Source organism: Rhinolophus ferrumequinum, chromosome 4 (assembly GCF_004115265.2).
Source record: "Rhinolophus ferrumequinum isolate MPI-CBG mRhiFer1 chromosome 4, mRhiFer1_v1.p, whole genome shotgun sequence".
Classification (NCBI taxonomy): domain Eukaryota; kingdom Metazoa; phylum Chordata; class Mammalia; order Chiroptera; family Rhinolophidae; genus Rhinolophus; species Rhinolophus ferrumequinum.
In genome coordinates this window covers 95,986,883-96,013,657 of record NC_046287.1, presented here as the reverse complement: position 1 = coordinate 96,013,657, position 26,775 = coordinate 95,986,883, and the positions used below count along the sequence as shown (strand labels likewise).

Here is a 26,775-nt window from a genome sequence, read left to right as displayed (position 1 = left end):
GCTGACAGTATTCGTGCCCTCCTTTGCCATCCTGTCAGGGCTACCTGAGCAGGAGCACTCAGGGTGCTCCTGCCGGCAGCTTGCTCTCTCATTCCCTTCTGAGTCAGGTAACCAGCTGGGCCCAGCTCATGCCACGTAACTGACCACCTTCATCCTTATGCCCATTTCTGTCCGTGGAAGACACTGGCAAGGAGTGAGCTCCTGTGAAGCCTGGTGGAGGCATTTCTCCTCAGGCGCCCTCAGCTTCACTGGCAACGGGGCCAGGTCAGGGGCCTTTCCCGATTCTGAAGACTTAGGTTCCTGCAGCATACACCCTCATGGGGCCGCTTTCCCCTGCTCCCTCCAGCCCAGCCTGACGCATACACATTGCAGGGTGCCTGGGGTGCAGCCCATTCGGGGATTTATTTGTCTATTTATTACTGAGTTTGTGTTCATTTGTGAAGTTGGCATTCCTTCACCATATAAACAGTGAACTCTTTGAAGCAGGGGACTTGTCATCACTTTTTCTGCAACATGCCAAACAGGACTGCTTAGAAATGTCTTTAAAGAAGGCACATGCTTGTCTGCCCTTTTAAGACAAGGACAGGCCTGCTGAGGAAATGTGCCTGCCCAGTACTTCTGCACCCTGGCCTTTTTACTGAGCGCTTCAGGGAGTGGCACGGACTAGGGATGCATGTCAAGTATTTTTTCAAGAACTGAAAAAAAGAAAACCTCCCCTCTTGAACAAAGAGGTAGGTGGTGGATAGTGTATCTCCATCAGCAAGACCCCAACCCATGTATCGGCGAGGTGGCAAAAGAGAGTGGAGCTTCTAACTCGGCTCAGTGTTCAACTGACTACACAACCCTGACCTGGTGGATTATTTCTAGTATTCCTGTGGTTTATCCTGATATAACTTGCAGAAACTGTTATGATAGAATGGCTTTGCCTCTTGTCAGTGATTCCATGTAAAAGGAGATTAAATAAGGGATTATAAAAAGCCTCTGCAATTTACATAGTTTTCTTCATAGTCATTTAACAAGCAGACTCAAGTTTTCCCTTTTTAACTGTTTTTAACCTCAGTTCAAGACAAAAGTCAGGCCAGTTAGATTTCTATCTTTTAGTGACAGTCTGCTTTTTAATGAAATAGGTAGGACAGGCCTTTAGGCCCCTCCTAATGCTAAGATTATTACTCCTCCAATGAGTTTTCAAACTTTGGTCTCAAAGTTTATCTTATTTTCAACATTTTCTAAATTAAAAATGGGGAGAGTAGTAAAATTAGAAGCCTGGTTAAAAGTTGCTAAACTGGATTACTCCAAGTAGATCCTTGGTTCCATGTAAAATATCTAAAAAAAAAAAAAAAAGGCAGCCCTTAGGTCAATACAATGGTATATAATTGATCATTTGACCTTTGTATTATTGAGAACTTTATTCTGATTATTAAAATAATGCTGGTCATTCAACTTATTTGACATTTTTCATATTATTTATGACTAATATCATGTTAAATATCTTTGTTCAGGAAGCTTTGTCTACATTTTTTTAACCACTTCCTTAGGCTAATTTCCTAGAAGGAGAATTACTAGACAGAGGGGCTTGAAAAATACTGCCAAACTGCCTTTCAAAAAGATGATTAGATTTTCTTTTGAAAAACATATCTAGCCACAGATATATCAAGGCTACCTCCAAATAGAGATAGTTGATTGACAGTTTTAATTTTTAGTTAACTCAGTGTAATTAGTAGGACTCTGATAGGATTAGAAGGTTGTCTATCTATTGGAGATTATATATAGGGCTTTCCCAGCCTACGATGGTGTATAGGCTATTATATGATGATAGTCAAATTATTTCAGACATAGAAACGAGGACCTGGATTCTGTCCCCAAATGTATATGATTATAGCAAATCACAAACAAAAGAAAATTTTTAGAATGGTATAGAAAGGTAATGACTTGTTCATTCATTCAACAAATAGTACTTAAACACAAGCCAGTTATGGTAGGCACCAGGGAACCAAAGAAACATGGCGCCTTCCCGGTCTCCAAGGAACCCACGAAGGGAGGCAGATATGTAAACAGAGAAAGTAGAACATGATAAGAACTTCATTAGAAGTTTAACACTGAGGAAACAATGGAGGAAGAAGCTCCTTACTGCGAGCAGGAAGAGTATTGGCAAGCCTTCGCTGACTAGTCACACTTCAGGTAGCTTTCAAGGCCAAAGGGAATTATAAAAAGTAGTGCAGAGAGTATTCAGTAGTGCCCAGGGAATGAAATGAGTGGAGCATGGAGGAGTGCAAGCACATGGGGAATTAGGGTCAAACTGGTGGGGAGAACATGACTGGCAAGCTGGTTAGTTCTTTCCAAGAAAGGCTCTAGGGAGTCAAAAGAAGGAGAAAACACACCTTTGAGAAGATCAAAAAATGGTTAAGAGAAGCCTTTGAGCAATGGGGAGGATTTGTTAAGAAAGGGAAGAAAGGAATATTCCCAGAAAGAGTGACTTTAAAGTTTTTAAAGCATTTTTCATGTATATATTATCATGTCATTTGACGTCTGCAAGGATCTAACATGGTAAAGTATGAAATCTTATTCCCAGATTGCAGCAGAGGAACTACGAGTCAGTAGGGGGAAGTGACTTGCCCAAGGTGACACGGTTGAGTGAAGTAGCTCGCAGGGCTGCCATGCTTCACAATTCAGTGAATGGTGCCCACGGGGATGGTTTTGTTGGGAGCATGGTGGTAATGGCAGCTGAGATTGGCAGGGCTGACTTCTGACTTCTGATGTCCTTTGCACTATACTTAAAATGAAAATGGTTTAAAATGAAAACACACTACTGGCCCTTATATTTTTGCTTTTAATATTCTATACATTGTTGCTGTTATAAGAATATTTTGTCAAGATTTTATGTATATACACCGTATATGTAGATAAGCATATATACGCATATATTGATTTCAATATGGTATGTATGTATGTATATATAAAATGTAAGAAATATTAAGTACCTTAATTTGCACTGTCACACATTTTTCTTATGTCAGGAATTAAACACACATATCTATGTGTGTGTGTATGTATATATTTTATATAATATACATATTATAGATATTTTATAATATATATAGCATATATAATATATATTATATACATATAATATATATAACATTATATATAATTTTACATATACATAATATAACATTATATATATAATATTATAATATATATATATAACATTATATATATAATATATAATATTATATACATATAATATATATAACATATAGTAATATATGTTATATATATTATATGCATATAATAATACATATTATATATATATTTGACTGTACTAAACCAAAGCAGTATTGTACTAATTTTAACTCAATTTGTAAAACTTCAACCTGATCGAGGAAATGACTAATACTTCTCAATGCCGAAAACTGTGATGCACAAATCAAAGGATAATTCTACATAGAGAAAAACGATTGGTGCAAGAAGCTTCAAGAGTAGGCTACTGCCAACAAAAGTACCACTATATAAGATTAGAGAATTTTGTTTGTAGTGACCAAGAGTTTTTCAGGTATTTCAGTGCAGTACATTTTTGTCCAAGGAAATGGGGGCACCTTCATAAATAACATAAATACACTAAAAGCTAACAGCATACGACATAAATATTTTATTGACATTTGAAATTGTCCTAGGAGACAAAGAGATGGCTAGAATTATTCGTTATATTGTTAAAGCAGTGAAACATTTACTAAAATGTTAGTTATCTTCCTCGAGGTTACCGAGTTAGGCAACATAAGGATAGTGGCTGAAATCTAAGACGCCTGTTATCTTGGTCCTTGTAATAAATTCAGAATGTCTTCATGAGGTCTGATGTGGGTACAGTGAGAAATTGGCAAGTATTCCTTCACACATTAGAAAGAAAGGCCTGGATGCTACCCGGTCACGTCAGCATATGTCAGCACATGTGAGATTAGCTCACGCAGAATTTACTGGCTGGCATATCTGACACCCTCACAGACAGACACTAGTCCAGAATTTCACAAAGAACATCCCACACACATCCCTATTGACTTGCATAAGTTGCTCTAAGTCCACAGAGACTTCTGTCTACCGATACTCCCCTCCATTCTTCAAATCTAGACTGTAGGAAACAGGGTAAGCTTCTGAAAAGACAGTAAGACAAAACGTTCAACTTTCAGCTTCTGACTCCCCCAATAAGAGAAGACACAAATGTGGCATTCACTATGAAATGTGTGGAAAGGGCCCTGTACAAACCATATGGCTGTCAGTAACAGCACAATCTCAGTCAACAGTGCCAAGAACACTAATGAGACCAGGATGTCAGGAAAAGCAGAAATCGATCAATACATCTCCCCCGCTTGCAGTCGTCCCCACCATCAGTCACTACGTTTGCTCTATGTAAATGAAATCAATCAGCAAGGATTTCTGTAAAATGCATGCAACAGTTGTCTTCTAGACTCTACCAGAAGATAAATGATTCCAGACCTTGGACGATGGCCATTTTCCCACACACGCTACAAAGTTCTGACATCCATATTGGGCCACAACACTGAATGGTTTCTGCTTTTGCGGATTTACAGCCAGTGCTTCCACTTCTGGTTTGGACTACACAGCCTGCTAACACCAATGCAAAATGAGCCCCTTTTTGCCTGAGTAAATTGTAAGAATATTGCCTTTTTGTAATAAAGGAGCTCCTGTGATTCCCCCTCAAAACTTTTTGCTATTGCTCATATAAGCTTAGCTTTCCAAATCACTGCTTTAGATCTCTTTGGAATTAGTCCCAGCTTAATAAACATACAACATACGATATCAAATGCAAACTACTTAGAATGCAACATACAACAACAAACAGCGCAAGTCCAACTTTGTTTTAAAACTAATATGTTTGAAAATGTATTAAACATAAATAACAGGATCGTTTTAGATGGTAGCTGATGTTCTGGAAAAGGGTAAAAGGGTTTTTTAGAAAAACAAACTAAAAGAAGTTCCAGAAGCAACTTCCTTTAAAAACTATGTCAACACAATAACATTATTTTGAAGGCACGCAGAAGTGTACATCATGGCTATTAACGTAACCAGTTGCATGTAATTAAGCATCCAACACATAGCATTTCCTGCCAGCCTCTTATATCTGAGAGATGGACACTTGCTCACTAAATTACCTTTGAGGAAAGATACAAATAATTTTATCCATACTTCAAAAACAGAAAGTCCTATATCAATATCTATTGTCTAATTGAGATTTTAAAAATTCTGAAGTTAAATTAAAGTAAAATAATCTTACTATAACTGTCAAATGTTTTTAAAGTGAATAATCAAAATGAGAGGCACTATTTTAAGTTTTAAATCCAGTTCTTGTTGAAACACTATACTTCTAAATATCAAATACACCACAAAGAAACTTTATATATCAATAACAAAACTCACAGTGCAAATAGGAAGTAACTGTTGTCTCACCACTATACCAGGACCTCTTTTTCTATGGAATACAAACTTACTTTGTTTAAAAATGTCCTTAGGCTGTGTTGTACCTTTGAAACAAAACCACCCTCTTCTTCATTTTCTGTTTTCTTGAAAATTGCTCCTCCGAAACTGACAGATGGTACATCTGTCACTGAGTGTTTCCTCTTCGTTATCTCTGCCAGCTAATATTTCCTCTGTGCTTAGTTGTTGTCTGTGAGACTGTTCCACTCATTCTAGCCTGATCAATGGTTTGCCTGGTTGGAGGCTGGTTTTGGCCCCGCCTCCGGCTCTGAGAGAGAAAATGAAAACTCACAGCTGGATTTGCTATAAATCCTCTGTTTTAAATCTGGCTCTGCAGCTATGGCACATACTAGAGGGAAAAGCTGCCAGGCTGTCACAAACCAGGAGGGGCTATCCTCTCCTAGGGTTCCCCCCGCACCAGTGCCAAGCATGTATGTTACGTAACAAATCCCATTTTAAGTTAGTCTGAAACTTCACAGGACAGGAGGAAGAGCTTTAAAGCAGGCTTGGGTTTTTCCATGCTTAATGAGACTTAAAAGAAAATGCCCAGGACTGAAACACAGGCGCATGCACACACACACACACACACACACACACACACACACACACACACACGACTCATTTTTAACATGTTAAAATTATGAAAACTGATTCCACAGAGAATATGGAAAGGAGTAAACGCCAACTTAGCACATTACAAAACTGGTGCGCTTGTCCTTTTCCATCCTAAAACACAAGTCATCATTCATATTCGGATGGCATCACACCTTCTAACCAACAGGATTTGCTGGTATTTAAACCACCAAAGAACTTGGTGAATGGAGAGAACACACAGACGCATTTCAGGTTCTAGAAGAGAGAAGCTTTCTCTACCAAGCAGAGTTCAACAGGTGAATGTGTGGCACCAGTCTGCTCTGTGAATCAGGAGGACAGAGGGAGTATTTTTAGACTTATGTTTTCTGCACGGCCAGAAAATGTAATCAAACCGTATCAGGTAGGTAGACTGCATATTTGGAGCCAATAGTGGACCTGCGTGTTACTGAAATAAGGCTCAAGATTTGAAGACAACTAGGATCCAAAGCCAGAAGACCTGGATTCAAGTCTCAGTTTTGTTTCTTGGACAATGTCCTTGAATATAAAGGGCACAGAATAAGCTCTGGCAACCTCACAGGTGATTGCAAGACTAGATTAGGATCACAAAGTACTTTGTTGTTATTAGTCAACGTTTGTATTGTTCTTTTCAACAACTGAGAGAATGTGAAATAAATATAAATATTTAATCTGGCAAAGGATGGCACCAAACTAAACACCGCAGGCTGTGATAAGGAAAGCTAAAGATAAAAGGATTCTGGGAATAACGTGCAGAGTATAAAGTGCGTGCTGAGGATTACCGTAACTCAGGTTTTGAATATTTGAACTTTCCAGGAGAGAATACGCGGTCAGCATAGGTCAGAGGGGGGTGGAGAAGCAAAGTTTGAAACTTTAGTCCTTCCACATTCTCACAATAGAATCCTGGAGCTGTCAGCTGCCATTAGTCCGTGAACCCCTCAAGGGATAGACACAACTGGCATTTGTTCAATAAGTGAATGAATGAGACACTGAGCTAGATAAGAGTTACTCACTCTACAGGAGGGACTGTGCATTATTGTAAGGAGCCAGAGCTTCAAAATGAAAAATCACATACTTCAAGATCGAGACTACCTGTGTGTCCTTCCTGTCTCCTCAAATGCGAGATTGAGATTTGCAAGGAAAGAGGCTTTCTGGGTCACTGAAAAGACACGAGATTTTGTTCGGGAACCCCTGATCTGATCCAGCTTTCTCTACACTCACCCCTATTTCCCCACTTCCTCCCGTGAGAACGTCATCCTGCTGACAGTGAGTGTGAGTCAAGAGCCAGGATGTTTGTAAACATCCCTTTAATGAAAGTACAGGGATTGTTAGGATAAATTCTTTCTCCAGGGGGATGCAAGTCTTTGTGTGCTGTGGCTGGCAAGCAGTAAGCTTTCCAAATCCAGCGGGACCCTGTCCATGTGGGCTGTGGACCCTGGACTAAGGAAAGGCAGCCGACAGAGGCTCCTGCCCCCAACCTGCCTGCCACCCCACTGCCAGGGCATTTCTGTGTTCTTGACTAAGCACGTGGGAAAGTTAATCTATTTCCATAACGGTTCAGGTGCATGATCTCTTCCCCTCTAACTGCAGGATTATACCAACTTGGGGTAAGAGAATTTACCAACTGTGAAGATCTAATCAAAGAAATATCTTTCTATTCTTATAATATGTGAGGCGTTCTACCAGACACCTCGGAGGCTGCATGCTTCCAGCTCTCCAGAAGTGGACTTACAGTGGCACAAACGATTACAATCCAAAACAGGAGATGAGAACAGTGGGGGATAGAAAGAGGGCTTTGGGGTTCAAGAGGGAAGGATCGCATCTAGATTGGGGAGTGGGAGTGGGAGTAGGTGAATCCAGAAAACATGAATAGGGTAGTAGAATTAAAGTTTGGGAAGATTTGCACAGGAGGGATGAGAGGGAGGGCACTTGAAAGAGGACACCCCTAGAGTGATGAATGAGCTTTAAGGCACAGAAAGAGACAGAAGCCATAAAGCTTAGCAAATAGTGAACTATCTGGTTCTGCTGAAACATGGGGAACATGGAGGGGAACCATGGGGGATGGATGAGACAAGTGGGGGAGGGGGACTTACTGTGGGATGGCCTTGAATGCCACCAGGGGAGGTGGGAAGTTAATACTAAGTTCAACCAGCAATCGTGAACCCTTGGAGGTGTTTGAGTACAAGTATAATATGATCTGAGCAGTGAGATCCAGAAACCATGTTTATGAAGGATTATAAAGGAGATGGTAGGCAGATTGACCCACTTAGGAGGTTACTGCGATAATTTAAGCAAGAGGTCATGAAGGCTCAAACTTGGAGACGAGATTAAAAAGAAGACAAAAGGAAGGGTGCTAGAGGCAACTTGCATAGATATGAAAGTCAAGGGAGATGAGTCAGAGAAAATCCTACCTAGAGGAATTGTTCCTGGAGATATCTGCTGACAGATGTACAAATATATTTGAATTTTTATTTTGATATTATTTGTAGGAGCAAAAGACTGCAAACCACATGAATGCCCACCAATAGGGAACTTAAAAATAAATTATGGACCAGTCATAGAACGCAATACGATGCAGAAGTTTACAATATACATGCAGCTATAAGAAAGCTCTTGTAGAGGGTTGGTGATTGGCATCAGAGAGCCAGTGGGTAAGGAACATATGCAGAAGACAAGCTGCCGGCAGAGAGTAAATTTATGATAAAAGAAGTAAAATACTGGGGAGTGGAAAGAGCACCTGGCAAGGACCCCACGGTAGGATTCTACTCCCAGATTCGCACCTGTCTTCCCCAGAACCAAGAGTGGCACATTTTACAACTTACCCAAATGTATGTGTCAGCTTTGTCCACAATCACCAACTCAAAGGTACCAGAAACCTAGAAACCTGCCTAAACCCGCCCTGCTCATTGTCACGGTCTAAAGTCCAATACTCATATGCCTGGGCAAATCGGTCCTCGAAAAGGAACACCATCCATGTTTGGTACAAAAGTGTTTTTAAGGATGATACCGGATGGTAAAGCAAATGGCATGGCATCCGAAGCTTCCCACTTTTATCAAACTCTGGGCATACGAAGCCAGGCAAGCATCACAAGCACCCTCCATGCTCAGGTGTAAGTGGAGTGCAAGTTCATAAAGCAAGTGCAGGAATCATCCATCACAGTTCAATCATCAGTCCCTTTCTTTTCAATTACAGGACATCTTTAATGACCACATACAAGAAGTTGAGTCCAGGCTGATGGCATGGTGTGAAACCTCAACAGTAAACCCCGGGAGTCTGTGTCCTTTGAAAGGGCACCTGAGGAAGGGTATAGCTCCCTGGGGATTTTGTTTTCTTGTTTGCAGAGACCAAAGCCTACCTATGAACTGTTTTCTCGTAAGCTATGTAGCGAGGAAATGCACATCGAAGAAACAGGGACTCCACAGAGGAGAGCTGCAGGTCAAGGGAAAATCCATCCTGATGTAACAACATGCAGACCAGTTGCCTTGTGCACAGAATCTGTGCAAGAGCAAAATAAGAGCAGTATTTTTGCAGCTGGTGAGGGCAGTATGGCTTCATAGATGAGACAGTATGTTCTCTTTAATGCAGAGAAAATCTGTACTTCACATTCCGAATGCCTGGGTTCCAATCTGGACTCTGCTCGGTACAGTCTGTATGAGCTTGGACAAGTTATTTGAGACCCCTCATTATCAAACGGATAATAAGAGCACCCACCCCTCTTGGGGCTGTGAAAATTAAGTTAATATACGTAAAATGCTGGGACCATTCAATACATGTTATTTATCATTCCATAAGTGAGAATTTTAAAATATAGGTGATTAGGGCTACACTGATAGAATCGCAGCTGATTAATTGCAATTCAAGAAACAGAATTCTCTCCATGAATAGCTAATTACAGTATGCGTCTGTAATTTCAAACACTTGAGCAGATATGGTGCAATGTTATGTGTGTGTTACTTAGGTTAAGCTGTAACCCATGTGCTGCGAGCATCTAATCAAACACTCATCATCTGTGACAGTCTAGCTGGTATCCCAAAGAGGGAGCCAGTACTTCAGAATCGGTAGATATAAGCCCGCTGGTACCATCTCTCCATCAACAATCTCTACTTAGCATTCTAAGTGTCAAAAATGACTTTCAACTGTTGAAATTCTTATTGTTGGCTAGTGTGTTCAGTGGATTTAAGATATCAAAGAAATATGGATTGGCTCCAAATATTTCAATGTAAAAATCTGGTAAGACCTTTTCCTGTATCCCTGGTGATAACGCCCCAGTCTACATCCCTAAATGGTGTTAGATGTTTTATCAATATGATGTGGTTTGGGGGAGAGTAGTTGACCCTCTTTTGCTTCCAAATTTCTTCTTTGGTTACCATTATCTAGCAAAAAGAACCCAACAGTTGTATGTGACCAATATGACCATTTCAGTTCACAGATAAAGACAGCATGGGGCATGCTACCCATTTAACATCAGCAAAAGATCAAAGTTTGATTGGCTAAAGAGCTCAGGACAAAGATGTTTCTTTTGGTCATACCTGGTTTAGATATTAGATTCTAAGAAAGTCACTGCTTTCTTTTCAAAAAAGAATCAAAAACACACTAGAAATGTGCTAGTATACATTATTTGCATTATGCTATGAATATAATTACAAATATGAAAACTTAGCTCTCAGCCTGTAGGATGGGTTCATCCATTTTTAATAAATTATTTTGCTATCTTCACAAAGTGAAATCAAAGAATATGTAACACATTTTAATAACTAACAAAAATAACCTTTAGGGCCGCTGGTTGGCACAGTTGGTTAGACCATGAGCTCTTAAAAGGTTTGTGGGTTAAATTCCCAGCATGGTGGGCTGCACCCCCTGAAACTGAAAATTGAAAATGGCGACTGGACTTAGAGCTGAGCTGCGCCCTCCACAACTAGATTGAAGAACAACAACTTGGAGCTGATGGGCCCTGGGAAAACATACTGTTCCCCAATATTCCCCAATACAAAATTTAAAAACAAACAAACAAACAAAAAACCCTTTAAAATAGTTTTCTTTAAAATATGTTAACTACACCAAATAATGCTCATTGTAAAAAATCAAACAAAAGCCCATTTTTATTCCCAACTCCTAATTCCTAATTCCACTTTCTTCCTTAGAGGTAATCAGTATTAACAATTTAGCATCTATCTTCCAAATGTTTTATATATATACACATATATATATATATATATATTCATATTTGTAAAATATACACATACATCTATACATATATGTACATATACACATATTAGATAATTATTTTCATATAAATAGAATACAAAGTGTATTCTTTGAAGACTTATCTTGCTCAGTTACCAATATATCTTGGAGATCTTCAAATGAACAAATAAGGAAGCTACTAGCTACCCCAGTGGAACCCAAGTGACTATGTAGTGAAGAGTCTGGTACCAGCGAGGCCAGACCAAGGACACAGCATTGCTCCAGAATGCAGTCACAAACCTGCCTGTGCCTTTCTTTATGGGCGGGTAACTTGTCCCCCCCTCGCCCCCGGAAGCCGAGATCTGGTCCTCCTGTTCCTCTCTAATAGTTTTACATCCGGGGCAGAATGCTACAATAGATAAATAAATGAGTGACCACCCAAACTCACAAATGAAAAAACTGAGTAGCATTCAATTCATTTACTTGCTGCAGGTGACAGACTGTCCCTCTAGCAAGAACAGGCATATTTGGAGTATGCCTGCTTTGTGTCCACCCCATTTTCAGCAGGAAGTAAACACCACCCTCTACTGTTGGGTTACTCCTACGTATGCAATGAAAACGTCACACTTTCAGGTTTGGATATTGAGTTGCTTCGGTGTACACACCGCCAGAGCATAAGCAAACGGGGACATTTACCAGTGTGCAGGGGTGCCGCAGACAGGTGCAGGCTAGTCCAGATGTGCACAATGAGGGCATCCCACAGTGTCCAGTGCCATAGAACCCATTTTCAAGTTGCCACTTGTGGTTTTCAGGCTCTTAGGGTACTATGCATGCCTCCCACACAATTTCAGCAGCGACCAATTCCAGGTAATGTCGAAAACCAAATAAACCCACGTGCTTATTGTGCTTGAAAAACAAACTTCACAAATCCCTTTTCTAGCATTGAAACTTCCTAAACAATCTATCATGTAATTTCTACTATATTCAGTCCCCTTTCTTGTTCTGGGGAAAATGTTACCTTTCATTATAAAATTATACATTTTTATTTTGCTGTTAGTGTTGTTTAAAATGGAAAGTTTTGTGAAACCATTCTGTTTTTAGATTGACGTGACCTACCCCAAATCTCTGATATATTCTTATTATGAAGCAAATCAAGGTAATTTGCTTGGCTACTTGCGTTACTGACTGTTAAGCCATATTTAGGCCAGGAGCAGAAACCTTATCTTGAAAGCCATCTTGTCTTGATCCTGTCTTGCTTTATCTCCTAGGGACCTGTGAACAGCCGGCCTGGGCGGGCCTGGGTGTGGAGCTGAAGGGCTTGGTCATGCCCTGAAACCGTTTGTCAACGAAAACCCCCTAAAGCATTGAAGGGGGAACGACCTTGTTTGCTCCCGGCTATAAAACTCTGTACCTCTTTTGCTAGGGGAGGTTATGATCCTTTCCCTCTTCTCTAGCCTGACCTCCCACAGCTCAAACACGCCAAAGAAATTCTAATAGACCAATTTTGATCTCCCATGACTCATTCTGCTGGCCGTAGCTAACACTGACCCTGATTTTTTTTTTTTTAAGTTTCTTTATCCAAAAAGATTATATAAGGAAAGACTGACAGTGTATCTGTGGCATGAGGGCTAAGAAAATGAATCAAAAGTAATGACAGCTCTACATGGAACTCAAATGATAAGAACTTAGTTCCACATCAGGTACAGTTTGAAAACGTCAGCTCTGCTTTATCTGAGTGGATATTTCACTGTACACTTAGGATTTCTATTTCAGTATTTGTAAAATTCCAAAAGTTATAAACTTCTGGATTACATTACCTAAAAAAAAGACAGAGAAATATTAGGGGGTGGGGGAACTTGTCAGCAAAAAAGTCAACCGTGCATTGGGAAGTCATATTGAAAAACGGGGCAACAATGGATGGATCTTGAGATTATTATCCTAACCGAAATAAGTCAGACAGAAAAAGTAAAGAACCATATGATTTCACTGATATGTGGGATATAAAACTGAAAGCAACAAAGGAACAAGACAAAGAAACAAAAACTCATAGACACAGACAATAGGTTAGTGGTTACTAGAAGGTAAGGGGGGGAGAGGGTTTGATAGAAGAGGGTAAAGGGGGTCAAATATATGGTGATGGAAGGAGAACTGACTCTGGGTGGTGAACACACAATGTGATATATAGATGATGTATTACAGAATTGTACACTTGAAACATATGTAACTTTACAACCATTGTCACCCCAATAAATTTTAATAATAAAAAAAAAGAAACAGAGCAAACAGAATCACGTGGTACAGGATTCACTGTGTCCACAATGGGCTCGGGATATAAGCAACGGAGGGCGGGATCTCCATTACATCAACCTCTTTCCTACAAAGCTGATGCCCGGGAGAGCTGGCTCCTGGTTTCTATCGCCAAGACAGGGGAGGTATATGAAGTGCCGGGGTTCAGCAGCTACAGACCAGAAAAAGTCAACAGTGAGGCAGAAGGATAAACTACCTGCTGGGGCGAGGCCAATTTCCTGCATTGTGTTTATAACAATACTACAAGAAGGGGTTTGCCTTTTGGAAACCGGCACTGCTATTCTTCAGGAGTGTCTATCCTAACTCTGTGTTTGTATTTTCCTTTCACCCCTATTGTCTGCTAACCATTGACCTGTAAATATCAAATCTTACACTGGTTTAAATTTTCAATGGGGTTATCTTTAATTCTGAGCACAGAAATCCTGCTTTAATTATGATGCTAATGACCATCAACAATGAGGCTGCAGTTTCCAAGAACAAAGCCCCCGGTCACCAGGCAAGCCAGGCTGATCACTCTGTAAACTGGATTTCTTCCACTGTTCCGAAGATTATGCCCCTCTCATTGCCTGACCCAATTTGTATGTAGCCTAGAGTTTTGACTTTTATTCAGGGCTACCATCAAAATTGGGTGAAATTTCTTTCAAAAATCTAGTATCTCTTCCAGAGTTCACTTTGAAATTTCAGAAGGGAAAAACAAAAACAAAAACAAACAGACCTAAAGTAGATTCTGAAACTACAAGGAACGCGATCTATTTACAACTTTGCAAACCAAAAGCACATTCCCCATGTTTTGGTTCACATCTGAATGCTTTCTAACAAGAGCTCTGCACGATTTGACCGAAATCAACTTGCAAAACGAACGTGGGGGCATACTTACCCAAAAGGTTCAGGAATCGTAGGCCTGAACTTGCTTCTCATTTTCCTGTGAAGCGTGGGTGGCCAGGAGTTTTATGGGCCGCTATAAGGCATTTGCTAATGTAGTCGACTTTTAAAATTGTTAATCATACTTATCAACACAGGCAAGCAGCTCTGGCCACAAAAGATTAGCTTCTCCGTCATAAGGCTCGCAGTAATCCGAACACAGGAACCTCAGTACAGAGTGATAACTGTGCTAGCCAGCTCCGACCTTCAGTGACTCCACAACTTATTAAAAACCTGAGCTTTTATAAATCCTAGATTTTCTTTTCCACCACCTTACAGATACACACACACACACACACACACACACACACACACCCACACACACCCTTCCTTCTCTTGTGATAGCAGCTAAGACCAAACATTCGCAATGCTGTCTGCTGTCTGAGTTTTCCTTTAAACAACAAGGATGCGTTTGAAAACACAAAGCATATTTTCAGTTTCAAGGTGGTCTCTACTGTCAAGAGATTCAGGTGCTACTGATCTCATACAAAAAGATGTGTACAACAATCAGGAAAGAGCCTGGTTTCCAGGGAAACTAAACCTTGTTTAAATCCTTTGGAAGCATTAGAGTCTAACTGTAGTTTTTCCCCCAAGACACACAAACCGTTGCTCCCTTGGAAAGAATATATTTAGAGAATAAGAAAATGCTTTGCCCAGCTCAGAAGTGAGTGCATCAAAGAATTCAGGAATAGAATGAGTATTTTGGGGTGGAGGGGGAAGGGGGAAAGGCACCTAGAGCTGAGCTTGCTAGCCTCTGATTGGTGGAATCTTGCTTGCACTTAAGTACTCTTAAAAAAAAAAAAAAAACACACATCCTTCATCAGCAGATGTATTTCTGCTTTGTTGGAGTCATGCTGAAGTACCTCTTCTGGAAGCATGGCCTGTGTTCTTAGCCGGTCTTAACCCCATAAGGCTAATATTAGCTCTACTTCTATACAATGACATGAAATCAGTAAAGGTTCATCTTTTATTTCAACCCTCAGCCAACTCTCCATACAGTGTCTTCTAGATAACCTCTAAGCATTCACTTTGTAATATACATGATTTTCTTTTTATGCCAAACCTGATGACAGTCTGTTCTGTTGACCACGGCATAATCAGAGTTTGGAATCACAACACTGGGACACACAATGTTCATGAGATTTGAGGTCAGTTTCATCACTTGAAGACATGGCTGCTTCATGGGCTGGATATGATTGAAGAACAACGAGAATATAAGACTGTCAGAAATAGATAAATCTCATTTTTGAAGTCTTCAAAGGAAGATATAGTATCATTTCCATAAAGGTTTTGAATGCAAGCCATGCCAAAATCACACATAGACCAGATAGCTTCTTGGGATGAAGAATGGTTGATAATACAGAGGGTCCCAAAAAAATGTATATACATTTTAAGAAAGGAAAAAACTGTAATACTCAATATATACCCATCACAAAAGATGAAAACAAGTCATCTGTATACATTTTTTTGGTACTCCGGTATTTCACCATATGCCATCCATCATGAACTACATACAGGTCAAGAGATTGAAAAGACACGTCCTCTCTCCTCAGCTCTTCATTTTGGGTGCCACCTGCAGATTGGGTAGTGCTGACATACCACTGGGGAGGAGAGGGCAGACTGGAGACCTCCCCACCCTCGGAGCCTCCCACCTCCTACCTCCATTGCTCGGCTTCTTCAACACCATCCAGCCTGCTCCTGCACAATGTGCCACTGGTCAGGGAGACCAAGCACCATTTATTTTCTGGACAAGAAGCCAATAGGGCTGCTGAAAGTGCACAACGACATTCGTGAGAGGCTGTAGGCCATACAGCCATCACAGTCAAGGAGAAACCTGTCCCTCAGGGCTTCTCCACTCAATGCTGTGCCAGTAACGGGGCTGTCATCAGATGGCTCTTCCAACACAGTAAGATTCAAGGAGGAACCTAGAGAATGAGAGAGGGCAGTGCAGCCCATGCTGGGTAGAGCCAGAAATATAAAACACCTTCATTAAAAATATTTTCAAAATTCAACTTAAGATTGATATATATTTTTTTAATGCAGCTTTACTGGAAAAGTACCAGCCCAGGAACTTTGCTAGGGTCAAAGATAAATACGGCATGACTTTTTCCATCAGGAAGTTCTCAGCCTAGCAAGGCAGGTAAATCAAGGAAGTGATTCTTTGTAAAGGGAAAGACAATGGATATTAACATTTATCAAGTGTCCACTTAATGGCAAAGCTTGGCGCAGACTACATGACACACACACAGACACACACACACACACACACACACACACACACACACACAATCTCATTTTATCCCCATTGCATGGATGAGGAAACTGAAGCTCAGATTTCAGTGATGCAGAAAGCTACAGAGAGGAGGTCGCCGTCTCCGTATTCAAATCTAGGTCTCGCTCCGATGCCTGTAATTCCAAGGCCTGTGCTATTCCTACATGATGATCCCTGTTTCCCTTCCCTCGTCTGACTTACAGCAACCTGTTCATCCTCTCTGCTAAATAAAATATTATAACAAGTGCTGCAGACAGCCTAACACACCCAGGGTAGTGCATAAATTCAAGATGGATTTCCTGCCACATATCTCCTCATCTTTCATTTAGTTGTCTGTGAAGAGCAGACAGCAATGGCTATACTCTTGAAACTCAGCTTCGAGATTTTAACATTAAAAAGATAGAAAAGGACACTCTGTGACAAATACAGATTAGGTCACATCATTCTATGCGTGGGTGAGCTGAAATTCACAATCTCCATAAAACGATTTCTTTAAAAAAGAAAACCTAAAGGTAAACCTGGAACATGGGTGACTCTAAAAGTAAGGACGTTGGAAATATACTAACGTTTAACATATCACGGGCCTGTGTTTACCATGTCTACTGTATATAGAGTGCAGCTATGTAGGTGCTAGGGGCTGGGTATGAACATAATAAAAAGAAACCACAAAACCACTTTCCGCGGAGTGGAGGAGATTATCCCCTTGAGGTACATGTTAGTCCCAGGGTGTGACTGCAGCCCCGGGAAGGAGGGCAAGGGCCAGTGTGCAAATACACAGCTGCAAGATTCCAGATTGAAATACCGGTTGGCAGAGAGACCCCTTTTCAATCATATTCCTGTTTCACCTTATCAAAAAAGGTACAATCAGACGCCTCTCCCTGCTTTCATTTTTTTTCCTCCACAGTACATTTCACCTTCTACCACACTGCTCATTCGTTTGGTTTAACGCCCATCTCTCCTTGGAATAAAAGCTCCATGAGGCAGGGATGTTTTTTTTCTGTTTTGTACACTGACTAATCTTCAGTGGCTAGAACAGTGCCTGGCACATAATGGGCATTCAAATGTTAAGCCAAATGAAAGAATGCATCACGTAACTGATGAACACACATGAAGGCTCCATGATGGCATACACTCAACGGCTAGAAAAGTTCTTAAAATAATAAGGGAACGAGTTTTCTCAGGGTCATGAAGCATCCATCTGAAATTCAGGGGAAAATCTGCATGTATTAGTTTAGGCTTTAGACCACGAGTATTAGTTGGTTCTAGATCACGAGTATCAGCTGACTGTAGACCGTGAGTATAGGATTTCAGGGTGCAGATCCCTTACAGAAATTAATGGGTTTACCACAAATATCTTTAGAAAACAGATGACTGAAAGCTATCCAGGTCACACTGCCATTCATCTTTTCTACAACTAACACCACATTTAAAAATAGCATTTTTACATGAACAAAAAACGTTTGCCATCGATAAAGCGAACATAGAATAAATTCTTGCAGACTATAAGAATAGACAAAAAATGTCTGTGAATATCAGAGGAGAGGTTAGCTGGGTTCATAATAGCTTTCACATCCATTAAAATAGTTCACTTCCCCCCACCTCACCCCCACCGTATCCACATAGGTGCTGGAAGAGTATTCAATAGCATATAGACTACTGAAATAAAAATGCTCATCATCAACTTTTAAAAAAAATTGTGGCAAGATACACATAACATATAAAGTTTACCACTTTAACCATTTTTAAGTGCACAATGCAGTGGCGTTAAGTACTTTCACACTGTTGTGCTGCCATCACCACCATCCATCTCCAGAACTTTTTCATCCTCCCAAACTGAAACACTGTCCCCATTAAACCTGAACTCCCCACACCCCTCTGCCCAGCCCCCGGCACCCACCATCCCACTTTCTGTCTCTATGCGTTTCATTACCCTAGGTGCCTCATATAAGTGGAGTCTAACAGCGTTTGTCCTTTTGGGACTAGTTGATTTCACTTAACACACTGTGATCAAGGTTCATCCATTGATACTAAAAGGTATTCAATATGTTCTTTTCATTTAGTTCCTGCTATACATTATTTGATAAATTATGCTTGATTTCATAAAAAACTCCCAAGCATTTATGAATGAGGCTAATATATATTAACAGATACAGAACATTTCCAGAAGTATCTTTTGTTATCTTTTCCCCACAGGACATTTAATATCCATTTCTCCTGGGTTTCTATTTTTCTTTTTCTTCACAGTTCTCTATGTTAGAAATGAAGAAGCAAGGAGCCATCTATATGAGCTACCCATATAACATATAAATGGCAAAGCCCTAAAATTTCTCAGCCATTTGAAATTTTTAGTAACCAGCTACATATTCAAAATCCCTCTTTGGTGATGAATAACGAACACCACAGAGAAAATGCATCAGCTACGTGAAAATGCCTGAGTCTCACTGTTATCATTCTTATTTGTTCCCAGGTTGAGTCTTCCTAAGACTGAATTAATTTTGTGGTGTTCAGTGGCCTGTGAAGGACTGATAAATTAAATGGCAAATACAATGCCTTTCAAAGGGAAAGAGGGGTTAAGAATCTACTTTCTATTTTGGGATTACTGCAGAATTTCATTTCTGAAAACAGACCACAGATTAATTTAGTTAAGATCTGATAGTCAACTAAAAAAACTTCGATGGAAGATTTCCAGCTTGTTCTAGATTACCCAGCACTTATTGGCAATTCTGAGAGTTTGGAGAAAGACATTAAAAGAGTTATCTGAGGACAACAGTTCACACAATGCACTGAGAGGTTAATACATAGTTTTAACCTTGGTTCTTCAAGAATAGTGTTTTCACATTGCTGTCATAAAACAAAACTAAAAACAAGCTGGATACACTTTAGAAGTTCATATGTAATACATTTCTGTCTGCATAGGACAAACATACTTGAAACAAAATTAATGCTACCTGTAGTAGTCAAAAATGGGGGTTCTGGAGTCACACTGCCTCTGTTCATATCCTACCTCTACCACTGCTGGCAGTGTGCTCTTAGCAAGCTACTTAGCATCTCTGTGCCTCAGTTTACACATCTGCAAAATGAGGATGATAATGATACCTATGCCATCTGGTTGTTGTGGCAGTGAGTTCACACATGTAAGCACTTAGAAAAGGGCCTAATACATATTAAATGGTCACTAAAGTAAACCATTACTTTTTCTAGGTTTAGGAATTTCCTAAATTTCGCAAACCATCAGCTTGCTAAGGGACAGTCACTGCTGACTCAAGAGGTCGTAAAATAGGTTTGGTTGAATCAGATTCCCAACCTGTGAAAACTAAACTGGGTGACTCAAAACACAGTTTGAGTCCATGACAGGGAGTAAAGATAGCAGTTAAATACGTTAATTTGTCAGGGGACGAAGCTGTTTGAGTAGTTGTTTGAGTAGTTGGCTGAAAGTAACCCACAACTTGTGGAGAAATGCAAAGATAGGGAATGGCATGCAGCCATGGCATGGAGATAACAGGTCGTCGTAACAGATCTTCCTAGGTCTTCATTTCAGTTCCATGAGCCCTGGCTGTCTTATTTCCTGGTCTTAGAATTGAGGAACGACTCTGTAGCTTTACAATCAATACTGTATTAGTCAGGATAGGCCAAGTTATGCTTTGGTAACAAATAGCTCCCGAACCTCAGCAGCTTAACACAACAAAAGTGTACTTCTCACTCCACCAGGTGTGCACTGAAGGTTGGCCTTGGGCTCGGGTCATCTCAGACCCTCAGGGACATAGGCTATAGGAGACTTCATCCCGACAACCACCACAGCAGTGGGAAGGGAACATGGAAGTCACACACTGGCTTGAAAGTTTCTACCTGGAAGTGAATCTGTCACTTCTATTCACATGTTGCCACCCAAAGTAAGTCATGTCGCCATGCTTAACCTCAAAGAGGGAGTAAAATCCCACCACATGCCTAGAAGGAGGGCTATATTCGAATATTTTCAAATAGGCGAAATCCTCCCTTTTATGGTTGTGAGAGCTTAAATGGGTCTCTGTTTCCTCAGAAAACAATAGCAATAACAACATTCATAGATATAAATATAGATATAGGTCACACACACATGTATTAACATCACTGTTCCTGATCATTACTCTTGAAACTGTGGTCTTCTGAATATAAGCAGATCTCCTCCTCTTCTCTATTCTATGTAAATATGTGTTTTATTTGAACTTTGATTCCCCAGCTAGAACGTCATTTAAGTCGTCCTACTCTTCAGGAACAAATGAGAGGAAAAGCTGAAAACTTCAAAAATGAGGTATTTCAGGATAACTGAAGAGGTTTCTTGTGTGTACCTAAGGATTTAACAGTAGAGATTCTGAACTTAAAAAAAATAATAATAATAAGTTTTTTGGGATCGCAGTATGTTTAAAATGGTTATCTATTTTTGTTTCTTTTTAAACAAAATATACATATATAGTTTAATATTTTCTTAACTATGGAAGATCAAGATCAAGTATTGATTCATTGATTCATTAAAAGTACACAGTAAGCAAATATATTTAACAAATATATATATATATGTTTGTTATATATACACATATGTATATGTCATATATACACACACATATATATATGTCAGATACTGGCAGTACGTGAATAATAAGACTAGGCTGAGCTCAGAGTGCTGAGTAGGGCCTATGAGCCAGATTGGCTTTTCATAGTTATTTTCTTCGTGAACTAAACTCATTAGACTTACCTGTAAGGTGAGAATAAATAAGCCAATTTGAAGGACCTCAGGTGCTATGACACACACCAAGAGCTCTGGTGCTAACCCTCATGCTGCCTCACTTACGGCCCTTTCCTTACAGCTGACACCGCCACATAACCGAAGTTTGGGGAAGTGAAACATCGCTGTATCAGGAGCTTAGAGGTATTAAACATTTAGCGTTTCCATTTCCTTAAGCAGGATTATCTTTGACATGTTCTCATTGTTTTCTAAAATATTGCCTTGTGTTCTTCTCTAAATCTTTTCTTGAATTAAAAGAAAATTCCTTCATATTAGTATGTGTCTTCCTTCTAGCCTCATTTTGCCAAGATAATTTATATTTGCAAATGTTTAGATCTATAGTTGAATCTTATCCTTCCTTTTATTTTTCTAGAATAACTGATGATGTTTGATTACAAATTTAGGAAACCATATCACTGAAGTAACACTTGCACCAAATGGTTTGTTCCAGCTCCAAACAACGTATTCCTAGAGATTAATTTTACTTGTGCTCTTTCTTTCTTTTAAAAATAAACCATCCTTTCAATCCAACTAATCACTCCAATTCCTTCACTTTTGCCTCATAGAAGTAAAAGGCTACTGCTAGGCTGTTGCCAAAAGTGTTAGGATATTTGGGCAGTAGTTTTCAAATTTGATTCTATTATTCAATTAAGAGAATTCAGTAAACAAACAATTGGACAAAGTATATAAATGCAATACTCAGCCTAGTCGAGGCAAGGTTTAGACAAAAAAACGTATTAATCTGACCCATACTATAAAAACATACTACCCTCAACCATTTCTTAAAATAGTAATTCTTAATCTTTTTCAGGTTTTCAAGAATCTTACTAAAGCTCTCCCCATTAAATATATGGCATATGTATATACATTTTTTCTTATAATTTCTGAAGTTTTGAAGAGACAAGAGGTCACCAGATTAAGAATCTCAGCTCTAAAGAAAATTAAACAAAAACTAAGTGGGCTCAGCAATCACTCCGTTCCCAATAGTTCGGTGACTGGGTGCTTTTATCAGTCTCATCCACAACCTGTGAGCTTTGCTCAACTCTCTGACGTGAATTCTCAAGGTGTCTCACAGCAGGTAGATATTCGTAAAGTCATCCTCTTTAAAGTTTCGTCACCTGTCCTTTCTCTTCTAGTTCAAGGTCTGTCTTGTAGTGATGGACTCATAATAATTTCACTGTCCTCACGTATAGCTCAAAATGTGATCTCAGGTGATTGAACTCTATACAGGTTTGAACACAGGGCTAATTTGTTCCAGATCTACTTTCCATGTCAATATCTTGAAAATACTTTGCAAATTTAATCCATCAGGTGGTATGTGAAAGACTGAAGCTAGTCTAATTCTAACGGAAAATAGACATTACTACATATTTGAAGGCAGTATTCTACTCCCCAAAAAACAACTCTCTCACCAGTAGAATTGCTTGATATTTATGTTCTTTTTTAATACCAGGGCAAAGCATTTCATTTCCAATTCGCAATAAGGTTTACATTTTAAATACCCTGAAAAAGGTAATTCAGGGCCTTAAAATCATTTTAAGCTGAAAATGACTGTGGAGGGTGAGGAAAAAGGAGGGCAGGAAGCTGGGTGCAAACTGAGACAGTAAGGAGAAAACATGGCCTACTTCCCAAACTCCAGTTTTACCCACAACGAGCACCATAAGGAACAGCTATCGATTCAACAACATTTTCTAAGTGCCAGGGGCTGTGTTAGGGACAGCACACTGAGAGCTGATGAGAATATCGTAAAGGTGACACTATATTAATCTGCGAGATCAAGGTCCAGCCCTACAAATAGGCAGAACCTTTACACATGAACTTAAATAGCAAATTGAACATGTGATTGAACGTGTGATAGATAGTAAAGCTGAACAGTGTAGAGGTGTGGGGTGGGGAGGGGTGTTACAAATGAAAAATAGAATTTGCCTTGGGTTTGTAAGGATAGGAAGAATTCCACCAGGTGGGAAGGTGGTGGATGAGAACATAAAAGCAAGGCACCGAGGCATGAAGAGCACATGGAGTGCTCATGGAAAATCACCGAAGGCTGGAGAGAACCCGGGTGGATTTGGTCTTTGGAGAACGCTGGGGCTGTCTCTGCGCTACTTCCCACACCTTTCTTTATAGAAGCATATTATTTCCAACTCTTTCTAGTGAAACGTGTAAATTATATATCAGAAATTCCAAATTATGGATAAAAAGTGAATTAAGAGTACAACTGATTTTAAATCATTATTTGAAATTAAAATTCAGCTGCTGTTATAAAATAGGGACTAAATGGACAGAGAAACTCAGTTTAGCTGACAAGCAACAGTTCACAACTTGACAATACTCAACCAAGAGTTTGATTTCACCATTGTTCTTAATTTCCATGCCTTCAAACACACTATTATACTATTAAATAAATCTAATGAAAAACATTTTTGAGACGCCCTAATTCGTTTAGGTCACGCCACAGGTTTTATATTTGAACACAAGATTTCTGCAGTTCCACTACATGTCCACTAGAGGCCTCTGAAGAGCTTTTTTCCCCATCATATCGTGTCTGATAACCAAAAAGGCCAGAATTCACACAAAAAAGAAATACTGATCAAACATCAGTAAGGCAAAGATCGAATTGGTAAGTCACCTCACAATCAGCACCACAATTATGGATAAAATAAACAAAATGCAACACTCTAGGATATTGAATTGTGAAACTTACAAAATGACTAGTAAGTAAAGTTAAAAGAGGTGGGGTTTTGAAGGCTTCAGCAACAATTCCGAAAGGCCACCAGGCTCTGGCAGCCTTCGACTAGGTGGAAGCCCTCACCAAGGGCTGAAGCGGCCCTTATACAAATAGCCCATGGCCTGTAGCGGCTTCTGAGGCAAGGGGGCTTTCAGATCTTTAAGTGCACACTAAATACGAAAGGCATGCAAGCAACAGAGAGAAGGTTCCTGGGTGGGAAAGCATCTGGGAAAGTAAACAAAGCAGTAATTTAAGACAGATGGGCCAAGAAGGGACTTCGTATACAGCGACTTGACTCCACGGAAGAAAGCAGGGAAGACATGAGATGTGGTGAGAACTCTGAGAGGACACAGACTGAAACAGACCCTAAGGTGAGGACTGAAACAACTCTCAGCTTCAGGGGATAGCGGGGGACTGAAGGCAAAACAGGAAACATAGTCAATATGCAAAGACAGCTGCAAGACCGTGTGCGCACAGAAAAAATTACTAGGACAGATGAGATGCCTTGCCATCGTGCCTTTATCATCTTGTCACTCAAAACTGGGCTTCAAGTCCTTGCCTCCTCAAAACACATAAACAAAAACACATTAGAATGCACATCACCCTCCTACACACATACACACACACACACACACACACACAACTCCTATTTACAGAAATGACCTGTTTTTCACTAGGTTTGGTTAATTAGCAATCAGAAAAGAGTTGCATGGGGTTTGAAGAAAGAAGCCTTTGTTTGGAAAACCTGTGAAAATATTCTCTCAGCAGCTTGTAACTTTCCCCACAGATCACCCTGGCCCTGAGGACAGGCCCAGGTGCCAGAGGCCTCTGTGATCCCACACAGAGCTCACATTCAAAAGCAGGTCTCTTTGTTGTCCCCTAGGAGTTAAACCTTAATGGGTTTACAATTTGCAGGCTTTTGGGGAGAGCGGCCTGGCGGTTGTTGCCTGCTGCCAGAAACGGAGCAGAGACTAGGCCTGTGAATCCTGCAGCTGTTGTGGCTGCCCGGAGAGAGGAGCAGTTGCCTGAGGCATTTCAGAGACCAGCAAGGACTCGGGGGTGACTTTCGGAATCCTGGAAGTGAATTTGCTATTATTGCGAGCAGATGGTCGTCCACATGGTGGAAGAAGGATTTGGGAGCTAATGTTCTCGGTGAAGACCGTGGCAAATGGAAATTCACTGAGTCTTAATGTCCCCAAATAAATCCTTCACAGGAAAAAGATCCGACGATCATGTACTATCACTGTCCGCTGCTAGTTAGCTTACTGTCACACGCCTGCCTTCTCAACCTCAGTCACAATCTGGGCAGGAATAAGCCAGTACATGTACTTCTTACCTTGGTCAACAAGAAAAGTCGGTGTGACACCTCCGGGGAAAATAAGGTAAGGACTCATCCTGGCCCACTGGGTTTCATGGGGACACCTGCCTTCAACATTAGTTCTTCCAGCCCTTATATCCGGAAATCTCTTCATCTTAAACAGACACATGGACGGTGGGACAATGGTGAATGATTTTGAGAGTGGAGATTTCACAAGCTCCTTTTGCAAGCTATACACACCCCCTCCAGCCTCCTTCCGGTCAAGGCCTGCTTTTTGATACATGGAATTCTCTGCTGCTGAAATCTCAGCCTATATCCTGTTATTCTTATGTTGATTCATCTGAGAATCACATTATCTCTTCCAAAACACTGTTTATTTAGTCCATTATGAAGCTAAGGGTCAGCCATTACTCATTTTGTATCTGAATGATTAATTTCTTCTGTTCAAACAAAGGACGGTTAAGTACCCCTGATGTATAAAGCCCCAGCCGGACACTGGAGGATACAAGGACCATGACTGTAAAAGGCTCAGAAATCTCATGATGGAAACAGAAACACTTGGGAAAGAATTCTAACACCTGAGAAGTGCTAAGAGAGAGATGTAATTCAAATGTTGTGGTCATATGAGGAAGAGAGAAAATGATTCTTAATTCCTTGTAGAGAAACTGAAACATTAGTTTTGAAGGAGATAAACTTGAGTTGGCCATAGATAAGGTGATCGACCATTCCAGTTTTTAAACCGGAAGTTTGAGTCCCATGAAAACCTTCCACTGGACACCCAAAAAATAAAGGACAGTCCGAACTTAGAATTTATCTCAAGGATGAGACCTGATGAGGGATCATCTCAATAGCAGTGAGCTGGGGGTGGTAATGAGTGGGCTGGCCAGGCCCTGGAGTTGTAGTCTCCGCTGCCATGGGTGCATAAGCTCTGGGGAAGGGGGTGAAGACATTTGGGCAGGAGAGTGGGCCCCAGCCTCTCACCGTGCATCTCTTCTGTGCCCAGTACACTGCGCAAGGCACCACAGAGATAAGGCCCAGGGCCGGGCACACAGGTGGTAATGGAGTGGCTCTCTGGACAGTGGCCGACAGCTTTGCAGTCTGAGGACTTCCTGAGTGCATGCATGGTGACTTAGTCAGCTTCCTGCCCTACAGGCATAGGCGTGTCAGAGCCCTGTGTTAGGAGTAAAGATGCAGG

General features: G+C 40.4%; 1 protein-coding gene across 6 annotated transcripts in view; it reads right to left on the bottom strand.

Annotated features, from left to right (window-relative positions):
• Positions 1-26,775, bottom strand: part of STARD13 (StAR related lipid transfer domain containing 13) — a 499,960-nt gene that overhangs the window by 91,049 nt on the left and 382,136 nt on the right. The window contains exon 1 of one of the 6 annotated variants that reach the window (XM_033104427.1): positions 5,499-5,702. The exons of the other annotated variants lie outside the window; for them this stretch is intronic. The gene's annotated coding sequence lies outside the window, so the exon portion shown is untranslated. Of the gene's footprint in view, positions 1-5,498; positions 5,703-26,775 lie in introns of those variants that run through there. 6 annotated transcript variants of the gene reach the window in all.